The following is a 16280-nucleotide window of genomic DNA, read 5'->3' on the forward strand; positions in this document are numbered from 1 at the left end:
TGAAACTCACAAGTTTAATTAGCATGAGGCTTAAGATACTACACTCTGTAGGTAATTGAATTTAATTTACAGCTTGAACAATTGCATTTACATGTTCAACCAAATGTTTGTCTTTGTTGGTTCTAAAAGTCTCCATCCATATTTATCTAGGAAACCTTAGCAAGCTGGAGGATCAGTGTAAAGAGCTAGGGTGTTAGGACATCTCTTTGCTTGCATTGGAAAGTGACTTTGTAAAATGCTATCCTTGCAAATTACCTAAAAGACTTGAGGCTTTCTGATGAGAGACACTTATCAGCTTTCGAAATGTATAGCCTTAAGCCTTAAAAGAATGCTGTTCCGTTGCTTAATACAGCAACCTGAAGCCTCCTGGGGTGAAAAGTACTTAGCATAATTAAACTGCTGACTGTTCTTGAAGAGGGAAGGTGGGTTTTGTTTTAAGATTGCAAGTGGCATTTCCAAGCACTTTGAGTTGAGGCCATCTTGATAGTATAGGGTATCTTGCATTCTGCCATCCTTGAATTGCAGGCATAGCAAACTAAAAGTGCTGTAAGAGACAGTGTAATTCCATACACACGTTCCCTAGGGTACCCCCAGACACGGATGAAAGTCTCTCCTCCCTTCCTCCCTCCCCCCACTGCCTTCTTTAGTAAGCGAAAGCAGAGTACCAACAGCACAGTGTTTGCAAAACTGAGCTCTTCTTTCCCGGGGAATTCGAAGCAAAGACTCTAAAGACTGCGATCTCATCCGCAGGCCTCCCAGGCACACGAGGAGCACTGCTGCCATGGGACTTCAGCTGAGATGGCTGTGCTGTGTGCCTTTCTTTGTATCACCGTTTCTCAAAATAGAATAATATATAGGTAGACCTTCTTTCCAGAAAAATAATCTATAAATTCCAGGGTTGAATTATAATGTTACTTCTAATGTATACAAACATTAAAATACAGCTGGGGTGGGCCCCGTGGCATAGTGGTTAAGTTTGCATGCTCCTCTTTGGCAGTCCGGGGTTCACAGTTTCAGATCCCAGGAGCGGACACATCACTCATCAGGCCATGCTGTGGTGGCATCCCACATACAAAATAGAGGAGTACTGGCAGAGATGTTAGCTGAGGGCTACTCTTCATGAAGCAAAAAGGGGAAGATTGGCTACAGCTGTTAGCTCAGAGCCAAACTCCCTCACCAAAACAAAAATAAATTAAATAAATAAATAAATAAATAAATAAATATATATTATATATATATATATATATAGCTTCAGGAAAAAAACAAATCTGCAAGTAAAATAGGAACAAACCTATAAAACCAATGACACTCAAATGAACAACTTTCACTTAAAGAGATGTCTGACTTTGTTTTGCAGAAACCACATCACCTACGTATGACTCAGTAGGGCCCAATGTTGCCATGTTCTGGTCAGTTTGCCCTGTCTAAGGTACAGGGGGAGCATGTGAGGGTTCAGCTCTTGCCTCACTTTTCTGTGTCAGAGTCAACGTGAATTTTTATTTCAATAGCACACTGAGCCATTGGTCTTTCATGATGTGAATGTCCATTTATGTATGAAGTCTGCCTCTGTCCTTCCTGCACAAGCCTATGACAGTTAATGTCATGATGCTTTAGCAGAGAATAAGAACAGGAGGTGGGAGAAGCTGTTGGTTGCCCGGCAAGGAGCCCACTCACCTGGAAGTTAGCCTCGCCTGAGTAAACAAGCTTCAGGCTCTGGGATCTAGGGGCTTGCTGCCATCTTCAGGAGGGTGAGGGTCTGGAGGGAGTGATGCCAGCTGTGCTTCCTCTTGGTCAGGTGAGCTGTCACAAGCACACATCTGGAAACAGCCAATTGACTCTGCAGAGGCCCATCTATTTCCCATGACAGCAGAGAGCAGACAACAGTATCAAGAACTTCTTTCTCTTTGCTGCAAGTGACACCTGGTTTACTCCTGATGATCCCTATTGGTTGTGGCCCTCGTAAGAGGATAGTGCTCATTGACTTCATTCCATGGACCAGTCTTGGAAGATGGAGTCGTCATCCTTCTGGAGGCCCAATGCCACTTCCAACACTACCCTGGTCCTCCCCTCTGCTCCTTGGGAGTTCATGCCCCACCTAGATCAATATTCATTTGCTCTTTCTGTTGCTGACTCCCTGGGCAGTTACCCTCTCCCTGGGCAGGATCTCTCAGTCACACACTTGGGAATCTGGTTCGTAGTCCTCATCAACACCTCTAATCCTGTCAATATTTTTTATGGGTTTATTTGTACTGTTGGTTTAGCAACAAATCTTGCAGGTCTTAGACTCCCTTAGCATCAATGGGCTTTCATCATCCCTTCACTTCAGCTGTCTACTCAGGTGACTGCTGTGAGCACCTTGCTATCACTCAGAACTCTTCCACTTTGAAAGCTTAATTTTCCATGTTCAACTATCTGGCCACAAACTTCTACCTTTACTCTCATTACTCTGATCTTTGACCTCATCCAAACGTTTCTGATTGCTCTAATTTATTCCATTCTACCGCTGTCTCTTAACTTTACATCCTTCCAGTGTAGACTTCTTGGACCCTTGCTTCAACTACTCATTTTCCAAAATTCTCAGTTCCTTTGATCTATTGTTCTTCTATTACACATACCCCATAAAACTCCAGCTCCAAATAAACTTAACTGTTTGACTTCTATGTTGCCTTATATCACAAACCTCTCAGACTGGTAACTATGATTTATAACCTCAATTAGACTCAAAGCTGCACAGTAATCTTTATATATCTCTCTTTCCTACTCCCCACAGGAATAGGACCTCATCTCTTCTTAAACCTTCAACCCCAACATATCTTCCCATACTTTTAGCAGAGAACTAAGCTCCTATTTCACTAAGAAAATGGAACCTATTCTATAGAAATCCCCTCCATTTTCTGCTACTCTACCTAAAACTTGGCTGCATGGGCATCCATTCTTTACTTCTTGCCTCCTGATTCAATAGAAAAGAATTCACCCACCTCCTCATCACTCCTACTATGCTAATCCTAGCCTAGGGCAAATTTCTCCACCTCTGCTCTGGATCCAGTCTCTCATTGCCTCTCAAGAGACTTTGTTAATCATCAGTTATCCCTTTTCATCTCCTATAGCTTCATCCACTTTCTTTCTATTGGTATCTTTCAATTGGCATTCAAATATACTTGTTTATCCTATGTTTAAATAAAAATCAAACTCTCACTCAGTCTCATGTGCTTTTTTACCCATCACCCTATCGTTCTCCTTCTCTTTACAACTAGGTTCAATAAAAGAGTAGTCCACTCACCGTTGTCTTCACTTAATCAATCATCTCCCATTCACTCTTTAATCCACGGCCTTCTGGCCATCCTTGCACGAAAACACCTCTTTCACCTTGTCTTCCTGTCCCTAAATCCAATGTAGGCTTTTATTCTTTAACTTACCATGCTCTCTGTGACACTGTAAACCATTTACACCTATTCAACACTCAATCTTAGCTTTTATGGCACTGCACCCTCCTGGCTTTCTTCCTACATTTCTGCTTGCTATTTCTTGGTCTAATCTTCATCTCTGTTTCTTTAACTTTGGAGGTCCCTAGGATTTTCTCTTGGCCCCTCTTCTTTATGTATTCTTACTGGGCAGTCTCAATAGCTGCCGTGATTTTAAGTTGTTGAAGAGCTATGGAAGCAAAAAAGATGGATTTGAATTCCAGCAAGGGGGATGCCATTTGGAGGCGAATGATGACCCCCAATAGTTTCATCTCTGGGAACATTTTCAGACTCTGGGCCCAGACTGAGTGTTACACTAGGAGTGACCCACTCAGAGGCACTCTCTCCAAGAAAAGAGAAGCTAGTGAGGCTTTTGATGATTGTGAAAGGCTGAAATGACATATTAGAAACTTAGGAGATCTGAAAGTATGGCCTGTTTTCCTCATAGGACATTTATTTAGATCTGGAATGGCATGTGCGTGGTGGATCAAAGATGGTCACAATTTCTTAGACATATCTCCAATTGAGAGTTGGGATCTGTGTTCCATACCCTTGAATCTGGGCAAGCTAAGTGGCTGCTTTGACAAATAAAATATTATGGAAGGGATGCTGTAACAAATTCCAAGCCCAGCCTTTAAGAGATTTGCAGTTTCCATTTCCTGCCTCTTAGAACCCAGATTCCATGCTGTGAGATTATCCTAACAGCCCCATGAAGAAACCCATGTGGAGAGGAATCTCAGCCAATAGCCTCAGCTATGCTCCCAGCCAACAGACAGCACCAACTTGCCAGACATGTGAGTAAGCCATCATGGAACTGGATCCTTCCAAATCCAATTGAGCACTCCAGCTGATGCCCCATGGAAGAGGGTGAGTCATTCCCATCAAGCCATGCCCAAATTGTAGATTCATGATCAAAATAAACTATTGTTGCTGTTTTAAGCAGCTAAGTTTTGGGGTGGTGTTTTAGGCAACAGTAGATAACTGGGGCAGCATCAAAGGCATGAAAACAATGCCACATGCTTCTCAATGATTTGGTGAAATCTTCAATGATCTTAGAAGGCTTAGGGGAGAAAGTTCCACTAGAGGGAGGTGGGCTCCTCCTCAAGAAATTTACTAATGTACCGGATTTCAGAACTGTTGAGGAGAGTTAGAGGAGAAGTAGGTTATAGGAAAGGAAAGCAAGAGACTAAAGAGCTAAGTCCACAGCTTTGAAGCGTAGAATTGAATTCCCTGTAGTCTTCTAGGACTGAAGAGACAAAAATCTATCAGGTTCTTAATAAAAAAACTCAGAAGGGCCACTTCCATCTTCCTCCCCAAAAAAGAGTTGAATAAAAAATGAAGTTAGTCACGCTAAGATGACTAACCAGCCCTGTGTGAGTTCAATCTATGACCCAATCAAGGTGATTAGCCAATTTCCTTATCTACCTAATGAAAACAGGAAGACATACTTACTGGTGAAAGATATCATCTGCAGTTTTATGAATTTTTTTATGGATACTGTCCAACATATTATCAAAACTACTAGACTACTGAAGGTACAAGAATATGGGACCTATACTCAGGAGAAAATAAGATGCAATAGAAAGGAGACCCACAGGAAACTGGACATGGACATGGAGGCAAGGGCTTTAAGATAATTATGGTTAATATGTTAAAGAAAATCTAAGAAAAGATATATAAAAATGGATGAAAATGAACGATTTCAATAGAGGATTGTAATCCATAAAAAAGAATTAAATGGATGGTCTAGAAATGTAAAATACATTTAGGTATTAGAAATTAAGATCTCATTGGATGGGTTTAAAATCAGACCAGAAACAGCAGAAGACAAAATTAATGAACTCAAAGATGGATCAATAAGAAATAAAATGAAGTGTGGAGAATGGAGGAGGGATGTGGAGGAAGATAAAGAAATAAGATAAAGCATAAGAGAAATGTGGGGCTCAGTCAAAAGGCCTAACATATGTGTGAGTGGAATCCCAGGAGGAGACAGAGAACAGGTTCAAAGAAATATTTGAAATGGTAATTACTGAAGTTTTCACAATGATTGAAGACACAAACTAATAAATTCACAAAGCTCAGTGGGCCCTAAATAAAATAAATACAAAGAAACCACCCCTATACATATCGCAGTCAAACCTCTAAAAACCAAAAACAAAGAAAAAAATTTTAGAGTAACCTGAGGAAAAAAAGACATTATTTTCAACGAGGGCAATAAAATTGATGGCTGATATTTCGACAAAAATCATGGAAGTCAGAAGACAATAGAATGACACCTTTAAAGTGCTGAAGTTAAAACAAAAAAAGAAGGTAAAGCTCTATTGCAAATGGCTGTAAAACGGAGATCAAAATTGAAAGCAAAAACAAACGCATTTTCAGACAAGCGAAAGTTGAGAAAATTCTTTTTCAGACAACTAGAACTATAAGAAATATTAAAGAAAGTTTTCCAAGCTGAAGGAGAATGATTTCAGATAGAAGTGTAAAACTAGAAGAATGAAGAGCACTAAAAAATGTGAATATGAGCGCAAATATAAAATAATATTGACAGTTTATAGCAAAATTAAAAATAATATCTTTGGGTTAATGACATATGTAGAAGTAAATTATACTACATAAATGATAGGTAAATGGAGATAAACTGCTGTAAAGTTCTTGCATTGTTTGGGAAGTAATAGAAATACTAATTTAGGGTGGACTGTAATAAATTAAGGCTGCAGATTATACAATGATGTAAAACTAAACAATTAATAAAGGAGAAAACATTAAAAATGTATTTGATTAATCTAAAAGAATGAAAGAAGGGAACAATAAAGGAATGAAAAAACAAGAGGGTACAAATTGTAGAGAAATTGAATTGAATCACCCCCAGAAAATTCACACTTAAGCTATTAAATCAAACCATTTAATTAAGCCATTGAGCACCTGTGAAGATGAAAGCTGATAGACAGTCATCTCAATCTACTGGCTGGGGGGAGGGGGGAGCCTGAAATGCAACTTGCACTCACTTCTGCTGCCCCCTATCCTAGTAAGTTGCAGGCATAGCACCCTGCCGTGCCCACTTGGCTCTTCCCAGATGGAACAGACTGCCTGAAATTAGGCACCCTCCCCCCCAGCATCATTGAAAAACCCCGTTGTGGGGCTCTTGTCCCACACGGATTTGTCCCTCCAGACTGTGTACTCTCTTTCTCTTCTTAGACAATCTTCAGACATCACTTTTGCTATTGAACCTTGTCCCTTACCCAAGGACTCCTCCTTGCTTCACATATACTTGATTGAAAAATAGACATTTAAACTACTGTGACTGCTGTCTTGTGTATGGTAAGTATTGACATTTAACACCTTAAAAAGGGGAGGGAGCAGAATGCTCAGCAAGTACTCAGAGTGGCATCAAACAAGTGAAAAGAAAGAAATAGGATGATAAACTTAAATCTGGTTATATCAGTAATTACATTAAAGTCAAGATTATCAGACAGACTAAGAAAAGCATCTATTAACTCTTCATAATACAACACTTTAAATATAAGAGCATAGAAAGATCAAAAGAAAAAAAGATGGAAAAAAGATTCATCATACAGACACCAACCAAGAGAAAGTTAATGTAGCTATATACATTTCATATAAAGAAGGCGTAAGACAAGATATTTTATCTGAGGTGATGACTAAAAAGTCAATTCAAGAGGAAGATATAACAATTCTACTTTATCCAATCACAAAGCTCAAAACATATAGAGCAAGTATCAACAGAATTTTTAAAAAGAAGTAGACACATTCTCAGTCCCAGTTGAAGAAGTTAGCACTCTTCTCTCTGTAAATGACAGAATCAGTAGACAACAGTATCAATAAGGATATGGAAAGATTTGAGCAACATGATTAATTAAGATATATAAGAAAAATAAAAATTATATGCAATCCTTAAGCAAAAATCATACACTTTTCAAGTACTCATGAAACACTGACCAGAATAGACTACATGCTGGGCCATATAAAAAGTTCCTCAAAACATAAAAGAGTTGAAGTCGTGTAGAATATAGTCTTGGACCACATAGAAAATAATTTAAAAATAAGTAACAGAAAGATCATTGGAAAATCACCAAATGTTTGGAAATTAAGTAAAACATTTCTAAATAACTCATGGACAATGAAGAAATCACAACGGAAATTAGAAAGTATTTTAAGCTGAATGATAGTAAAACTATAAAAACTTGTGGGATGCAGTTAAGGCAGCACTCAGAAAAAGTTTTCTAGTTCTAAATTCACATACAGTCATGCAATGATTAACGATGGGGACACGTTCTGAGAAATGTGTTGTTAGGGGACGTCATCATTGTGTGAACATCATAGAGTGCACTTACACAAACCTAGATGGTGTAGCCTACCATACACCTAGGCTCTATGGCGCTAATCTTATGGGACCACCATCGTGTGTGTGGTCTGTCATTGACTGAAACATCCTGAAACATCGTTACGCAACACATGATTGCATTAGAAATAAAGTTCGAAAACCTAAGATTCTATGCCAACAAACTAGAAAAAGAAATATATGTTATATCCAAGAAAATAACACAGACAAGAGTAGAATTCTTTGAAAAAAATGGTTCCTTGAGAAGATTAATAAATTTGACAAACCCCTAGAAAGACCAATTTAAGAAATCGTCTACAAAAAACACACATTGATACTCTTCGGACTGAGGGACAAAGATACATGTCCTCCAGATATTAAAAAGTAATATGGAGATGTTAACTTTTAAAATTAGATAAAATACACAAATTCCTAAGAAAACACAATTTATCAAAAGTGACACAAGAAGAAATTTGAAAAACCAAGTAGTCCTGTATCTATTAAATCTATAAGTAAAAACCTTCCCACAGAGAAAACTCCTGACCCACGATGTTTTACTGATAATTTTTTCCAAATATTGAAGGAAGAAACAATACTAAGCTTAAACAAATACTTCCAGAGAATAGAAAAAGACCGAATACTTCCAACATTTTTATTAGGCCACTATAGCTGTGATATTAAAACCAAACAAGAAAATTGCAAAATAAATAAATAAATACAGAAAGAAAGAAAGGAAGGAAAGAGGGAAGGAAGAAAGAAAATCATAGGCCAATATCCCTCATGAACATCAATGCAAAAATCCTAAATAAAATAAGAGCAAATAGAATAAAGCAATTTATTTGAGGAATGCAAAGTTGATTTACTATTAGAAAATCAGACAGCATCATTTACTATATTAATAGTATAAAGAAAGAAAACAGTATGATTATCTCATTAAATGCAAAAAGAATTAATCCAACACTGAAACAACCACAACCCTCAGAAAATTAAGACTAGAAGGAATCTTTCTAATCTGATAAAGCTTTTCTACGAAAGAGAAAAAAAAACCCTGCAGCTAACATCATACTTCGAGGTGAACTAATGAATGTGTTCTCCCTGACTTGGGAGTTGGATAAGGATGCCTACTATCATCACTTCAATTCAATATTGTACTAGATGCCCTACTGAGCACAGCAAGGCAAGAAAAATAAATAAAAATTTAATGATTGTCAGGGAAAAAGCAAAATTGTAATTCTATGAAGGTGATATATTTTGTGTCTGTATAAATCTAAAAGAATCTTTTTACCATTCCAGTTAACTGAATGTAGCACATCCCTAGATACAATAACATTATGTAAAAATCAATTTTATTTCTATATACTAGCAAAGAACAATTTGAAATTGAAATTTAAAAAAATATATCATGTAAAATAGCACTTACAAACCCCAACAAATACTTAGGAATAAATCTAACAAAGAAAATACAAGATTTCTACACTTTTCAGTTTTTACTATAAAACATTGTTCAAAGAAGTTAAAGAATACCTAAATAAATTGGGAGGTTTACCATCTTGATGAATTGGAAAACTCAATATTTTTAAGATGTCGTTTCTCCCCAGACTGATCTAAAGATTCAGTGATATCCAAATCAAAATTATAGGAATTTCTTTATTTTAGTAATTATCAAGCTTATGCTAAACTTTATACGGAAATGCAAAGGACTCAGAACAACCTTGACAATCTGGAAGAAGGAAAACAAAGTAGAAAGATTTCTGCAAAGCTATAGTAATTAAGACAAGACATAACGTAAGGATATATACATGCACCAATGGAACAGAATAGAGAGCCCAGAAACATATCCATTCCTATAGGGTCAACTGATTGATGACCACTGCATTGCTACAGTTCTGTGAGGGAAAGAATGATCTTTTCCAGTAGGTAGGCCAGTTGGATATCCATACCGGAGAAAAAATGAACTCTGACCCCTACCCCATACCCACACATAAATGAATTAGAGGTAGATTGTAGACTTACATATGATAGGTGGAATAATGAATCTTATGGAAGAAAATGTAAGATAACATCTTCACTTTCAAGTAGGCAAAGATTTCTTAAATAGGGAACAATTTAATGAGCAGTCATTGGTAAGTTATGCTTTATTAAAAATAAGAACGTCTGCTCACCAAATGATAACATTAAGAGGTAAATAAAGCAAACCACTGAATGGAAGGAGATATCCAACAAAAGCCATGTGTCTCTGATGTAGATAGAACTTCTACTAATTAATAAGATAAAGATTGGCAACCAAGTTGAAAAAGGGGCAAAAGTCTTTGAACAGGCACTTCACAGAAGAGAATATCCAAAGGAGAAATAAGCACGTGAAAAGATGTTTAAAATCAGCACTCATCAGGAAAAAGCAAATTAAAGCCACAGTGAGATACTGCAACACCCACGTCAGGATGTTTTAAATTAGAAGAGTGACAATTCCAAGTGTTGAAGAGAATGTGGAGTAACTGGAATTCTCATACATTTGGCTGGTAAAAGTGTAAATTGGTGCAATTACTTTGGAGAAACTTTTTGATAGCCCCTATGGGGTGTGTGTGTGTGTGTGTGTGTGTGTGTAACATATATACTCTATCTATCATCTAGCTATCTTTTTACCTAGTAATCTAGTAATCCAATAACACTCCTAGACATATGTCCAACAGTGCTGCATGCTTGCGTCCACCAAAAGACATGTACTGGAATCTTTATAACAATGATTTTTTTTGTTGTTTTTGTTTGCAGGGAAGGATTCACCGTAAGCTAACATCTGTTGCCAATCTTCCTCTTCTTTTCCCCCGCAAAGGCCCAGTGCGTGGTTGTATATTCTAGTTGTAAGTTCTTCTAGTTTTTCTAGTGAGCTGCCACCACAGCATGGCTACTGACAGAGGAGTGGTGTGGTTCCATGCCCAGGAAATGAACCTGGGCTGCCGAAGTGGTGAGAGTGCCTAACTTTAACCACTTGACCATCAGGGCTGGCTCAACAATGATGTTTTTAATAGCTAAAAGCTGGAAGCAAAACATCCATTACAGAAAAATGGATAAAGAAATTATGATATATTAAATACAATGGAAAACTATGAAAGATGAAAAAGAATACATTACTTCTACAAGCAACAAAATGGATAAATCTCACTGATATAATGTAGAGTGAAAGAATACAGACACAAAAGATTAGACACCATAGGATGCCATTTGTCTACAGTTCCCAAACCAGGCCCAGCTAACCTGTGGTGGTAGAAATGAGAACAGCAGTTATTTCCAGATGTGGAGCATCAGCTAGGTGCTGCAAGTGTTCCATGTCATGGGCTGCATACAGGGTATAGCTGTACACGTGTGTGAAAAATCATCCAGCCGTGTTCCCAAGATTTGTGCACTTTACTATGTTTGAGTTACACATCAGAAGCAAAAATACCATCAATGGGCTGATGTCTTCTCAATCTATTCACACTTAATGTCTTTTCTTGGTTTTGTCAAAAGGCAATACCAAGGCCAAACCTTCACTGATTCAACCAGCAAAGATACAGTGAGCTACTTTTAGATGGAGACAGTTTAGTACAGAAAAAAAGAAGAGCAGCCAAAGATGCCATTTCCTGTAATCCTTGTCCAACACATCAAAAAGGACAACACTGAAACACAAGGGGCCGATGGGTGAGTCATGGGATACCCCGTTTCTGAGGAGCCAAATCTAAGCTGCAGCTAAGTGGGTGTATGTTCTGGAGCTCTGTTCTGAGCGGGGCGAGACATGAAGTCTTCTACCTTAACATAACCTTTGAGGTGATGAGAAACTATTTCATGACAGCCTCCAGGGCAGGACAGGGAGGCGAGTGGGAGATGGAAACAGGAGATGGATTCAGAGCAGCTCCCCATCAGCCTCCCGTCCTCTGGTGTTCTCAAGGATTATGAGGCTTCCTGCCAAGAAGCAGATCAGCTCTGGCTTTGCCTGCGTGGCCCAGGTGAATATGCGCAAGGCTGCCAAAGTGCCATCATGGGGCTGTTCCCCTACAGGTTGCAGACCTGTGTATCTGGCTTTCTGCTTGAAATCTCTACAGGGGACTCTCTTGGCCTCTCAAATTCAATGTTTTCAGAACTGTGTTAATCTCCAAACTCCCAAAGCCAAACCTCCTCCAGTATTCCCCACCTCAACTGCCAAATCCAGAAAATGAGGTGTGAAGCTCACTATTTATGTCCCTATCCAACCCACTCTTCTTCCAATGTTTGTTATCTGTGTGAATGGCACTAGCACCCTGTTAGTTGTGAAAACTAGAAACTTGAGTCATCTTTTTCATTTTTGTATACAACCCAAACCACCAAGTTCTTTGGAGTTTTACCCTCTAAATATCTCTTGAATGCATCCAATTCTCTTCCTTTCCATTCCCACCACACTGGCTTCCTGCCCACCATGATCCTTCCTATCAGGACTTTGTACATGCTGTCTCTTCTAACCGGAATGACCGTACCTCTTAAAAATGACTCACTTGCTTAGCCCAAGACACTTTTTCAAGAAAGCCTTCCTGTGATGTCCCAGATGAGGCCAATTTTTCCAATTACAGATTCATATATATATTTAATTATATACTCTCATGCAACTGTGTATCCTTTATAGCACTTACCTCACACACAATTTTACATTCCCTTGTGTTCTATTTGATTAGACTGTAAGTTTTATGAATGTACAGAATGTGATGTTTTTGTCATCTATTGCAGTAGTACTTAGTACACTAAGTACTAAACATTAGTACTTAATAAAGAGTACTAGTACTAAACATAGTACTTAGTACAGAGTAGGTGCTGAATATATAATTATTGAATAAGTAACTGAATAGTAATTACATTTTTGTGTAATTGGCTGTATGATGTCTGCCTCCTCTCCATAAGGACAAGAAACACAGGTCTTTTTTGTTAATGCATCCCCAGGGCAGAGTGCTCAGCAAACAGTCCTTAATGTATACATGCCAAATGAATGAGTAAAAGTGAATGATGAGTACCTGGAAACTGTGGAAAATCTAAGAAGGGAGTTGAGGCAGTGGACTGAGGTTAACATGTGGCTCTGGCATTTAGCACCCAAAGGCCTGAGTGCTTCCCTGGCAGGGACAAACCTGCTCAGTTTCCAACTGCACTTTAACAGGGCATTTAGTACTTCAGTCCAATGCAGGATAAGTTCATCATGTAGGCGCCATGGCAGAGCCAAGAGGAGATACATCTGGGAATGGCAGAGATCTTCTCATTCTTCCTTCCAACCCCACTCCTTTCAGGCCACTTTCTCCACCCAGTGACAAGGTCAGTAAGGATTGGAGAAGGGCTGGCACAGATTGCACTGTGGCACCTCTCTACACAGTTAGAACAGGTTCAGTTGAACACAGACACTAACGTGGACAGGAAAAGTAGAGTGAGAGGAGTTGGGAAGATTAAAGCAGACGCTGACGGGAGAGCGAGCTCTGGGGGAGCGTGGGAAAGGCAGCCCCATCGGCCATGTCTGCTTAATGTTGGAAAACAGCCTTTAAAATACAATTGTATCTATCTCTGTTTTTTTTAAATTTGTTTGTTTTTGTTGTTACTGTTTTTTGTTTTGTTTTGTTATTAGCAGAAGAACCATTTCCTTGTCCCAGATGTAAGGAAATGAAGCTAGTCCTTTGGGGATAGAGCGGTGTTCTCAAGGTTTTCGTAGTTGTTGTTTTGTAAATACACACACCAATTTTGGGTAACTGTACCCTCCTCCCCTTCCTTCCCAATTCTGACAGATCTTTCTAGAAGGTTGTGTCTCCCTTGGTAGCTATTTCAAACATTTTGTATGTGGGGGTGTTTTTAGGCTTCTTGAATAGTGAATCTTAATATTAAAATATTAATTTTCCTTTTCTCTCCCTTAGTATATGGTCCAGGCCCTTTTCAGCTATAGAAAGGAAAGCCAAAAGAAAGGTTTTGTGCTCGTGCTCGAGGCCCTGTGTTACGGAGTGCATCATAACAGAAGGAAGATATAACGCCCCGCTCCCCCAGAAGGTGACAGTTCAGGGAACGGTCAAGGCCATTCTCCACCCCTCCCACCTTGTGGTTCTCTCTTAAAGTGTCTGTAATTTAACATGTTTAGGAGTGACATACATTATGAATCGTAGCCTAGACTTTTTAAAATTTAAGGTTTTGGTTTTTGTTAGGCATCAGGAGAAACAAATCAAGGAGAGAATGATACAAAACTGACAAATAAGTAGACAATCCTTGGTCACCACAGTTTCAGGCTTCACGAGTCTGTGTAGTTTCTGCCTCCCTTTTCTCGCTACTTTTTATTCCCGAGGATGAGCCATCTGGAATCTCCCCCTCTTTCCAACTTAAAGGAGAAAATCATGCAGATTCCTTCCTCCTTAGCTGTCAAGGTGCCTTTGGGCAATTTTCCCTTTTCTGTACTGGGACTTGATCAACACACACAGGGAGGAGCCTCTTTGGGAGTTCCTCACACTAGTTTAGCCATTATCATCCATTACCACCTCCATTTAAATGCGTTTATCAAATTAGCTTTAGTCTGCTAATGGGCCGGAACTCAGGCTTGGTCAGCTTTTGTAGCAGAAGAGTAAGAACCTGAAGGGATGACAGAAGGTGATGTTTCTCAAAACAAGGGAAAGACCCGTGGTACAGATGACCAGTGATTCTTGAGTGATTGTGTGTGAAATAACACTGAGCCACTGAGTGTGGAAGCTCGTCTTTTAAATTCTCTTTCAATCCTTTTAATTAATCAAAGAGGAATTCTCATTTTAGTTCTGGGAGTCCTTAGCACCTCTGTAACCCATGCTAATCTCCCATTTAAGCAAAGAAAGGTGTCTTAGGCTCAGGGCAAACTACAGTGTTACCAATAGTCTTTCAGTTTTCATATTTATTATTGTTGTTACCACACGTTAGTGACCAGGGGGACTAGTTTCTCACCTATTCGTTTAGCCAACATAGGATATCTACTTTGTGCCACGTTGTGCCATGCCATTCTAAGGAATTTGGATTTTTTCCTGAAGGTATTGGGAAACCACTGTGGGATTTAAACAGAGGAATATTGTGACCGGATGTCTTCTTAGAAAAATGACCCTAGCTTCTTCTCTCTCAACTTTTCATTTTTCAGAACACTCCCATGGAGTTGGTTTCCTAAAAATTGCATGGAAGCCTTCTGAAATTGGTGAGAACCAAAACAAACAAACAAAACCCTCTTCTCTCCACCTTTCTGCTACTCTCCAACAGAGCACAGTTCCCTGTCTTTACTTTCTGCTCTTGAAGAGTGTGCCAAGAAAGCCTGTCCAAACTTAATGAAAAATCATAGTTGCTTGAATGCAACTTCAGGCCACCTAGCGCTCTCTACCTTCACCCTGGGCAAGGCCAACTCAGAGTCTTGAGTTGCTCACTGCGGGGCTGAGACTGCTGGGCAGGTCTAACTCTTCTCATTCTGTAACTGAGGAAGTGGACTGCCCCAGGCTGGTGGAGTTCTGCCTCAACCCAATGTGTTCTCATTTTGGTTGCTCTTTCCCCTACACCACAGGGCCACTTAAATCAATGAGCGATTGTTCACCCGGCTTTGTGAGCTTCCTGTGCAGACTCTGAGCTTTGTGGCTTCTTTCCTCACAGAAAGTCTTCTACAGTGTCAATGACTGGATCTCACCTCCCTTTGGGGACTTCCTCTGTTGGTCTCCCTTAAGACCACACTTCGCCCTTCCGCTCCTCATCCACATTAAAGAACAATGGCTAAAAGATGACTTTCATTTTACTTTCATCCTTCAAGTGACTTTTGACAGTGATTTTTCCTACCTCCTTCCAGCAGAGTTCCAGGATAATGCCAAAACTTGGTTATAATACATCCGCTTTGGATAAGGAGTGCTTTTCTCTCGGAGTCTTTAGATTTCATTACAGACCTGGCCTGGTAGGGTGGATGCTCATTGCTAATTTCCCCTTTATATCCCCTCCTCTGAGAAGCAGATTATTACTATACTAAGTGCCTCAGGGAAAACTTAATTCAGTCCATGGATTGACATCTGTACAACCAGCACTGATGGGGAGAGCTGTTTGAAATAAGAGCTGAAGCTTACACAGTGAAAAAAAAAAAAAAGAAGAAGAAATGGGCTGACATCTCTCTCTCGGTGTGAAGGGATTAAGATGGTTTTAATTATCTCACCTGGCTTTTGTTATTTCATTTATTCTTGCTCCCTATTGTTTTCTTTATACAGCTAATATGATAGCATAAGGTATGGTGTTATCATCTGGATTTCTCCCTTTAGGAAAGTTGAAGAGCCCCAGGTTAAAAAGTAAAAATCACAGTTCACAATGTTCATAAACATGAACGTGAACATGACGAGAGCTGAGGCTTAAGTTACTGTGCTCGGTCATGTAAGAATGCCGATAATAACTGAAGACTCAGGACTGACTATCTCACATTTTTTTTGAATAAAGTAAATGGGTTTCTGATGTGATCTGGATGTGAAAAGAAGATGTAGTTA

Source organism: Equus quagga, chromosome 12 (assembly GCF_021613505.1).
Source record: "Equus quagga isolate Etosha38 chromosome 12, UCLA_HA_Equagga_1.0, whole genome shotgun sequence".
Lineage (NCBI taxonomy): Eukaryota > Metazoa > Chordata > Mammalia > Perissodactyla > Equidae > Equus > Equus quagga.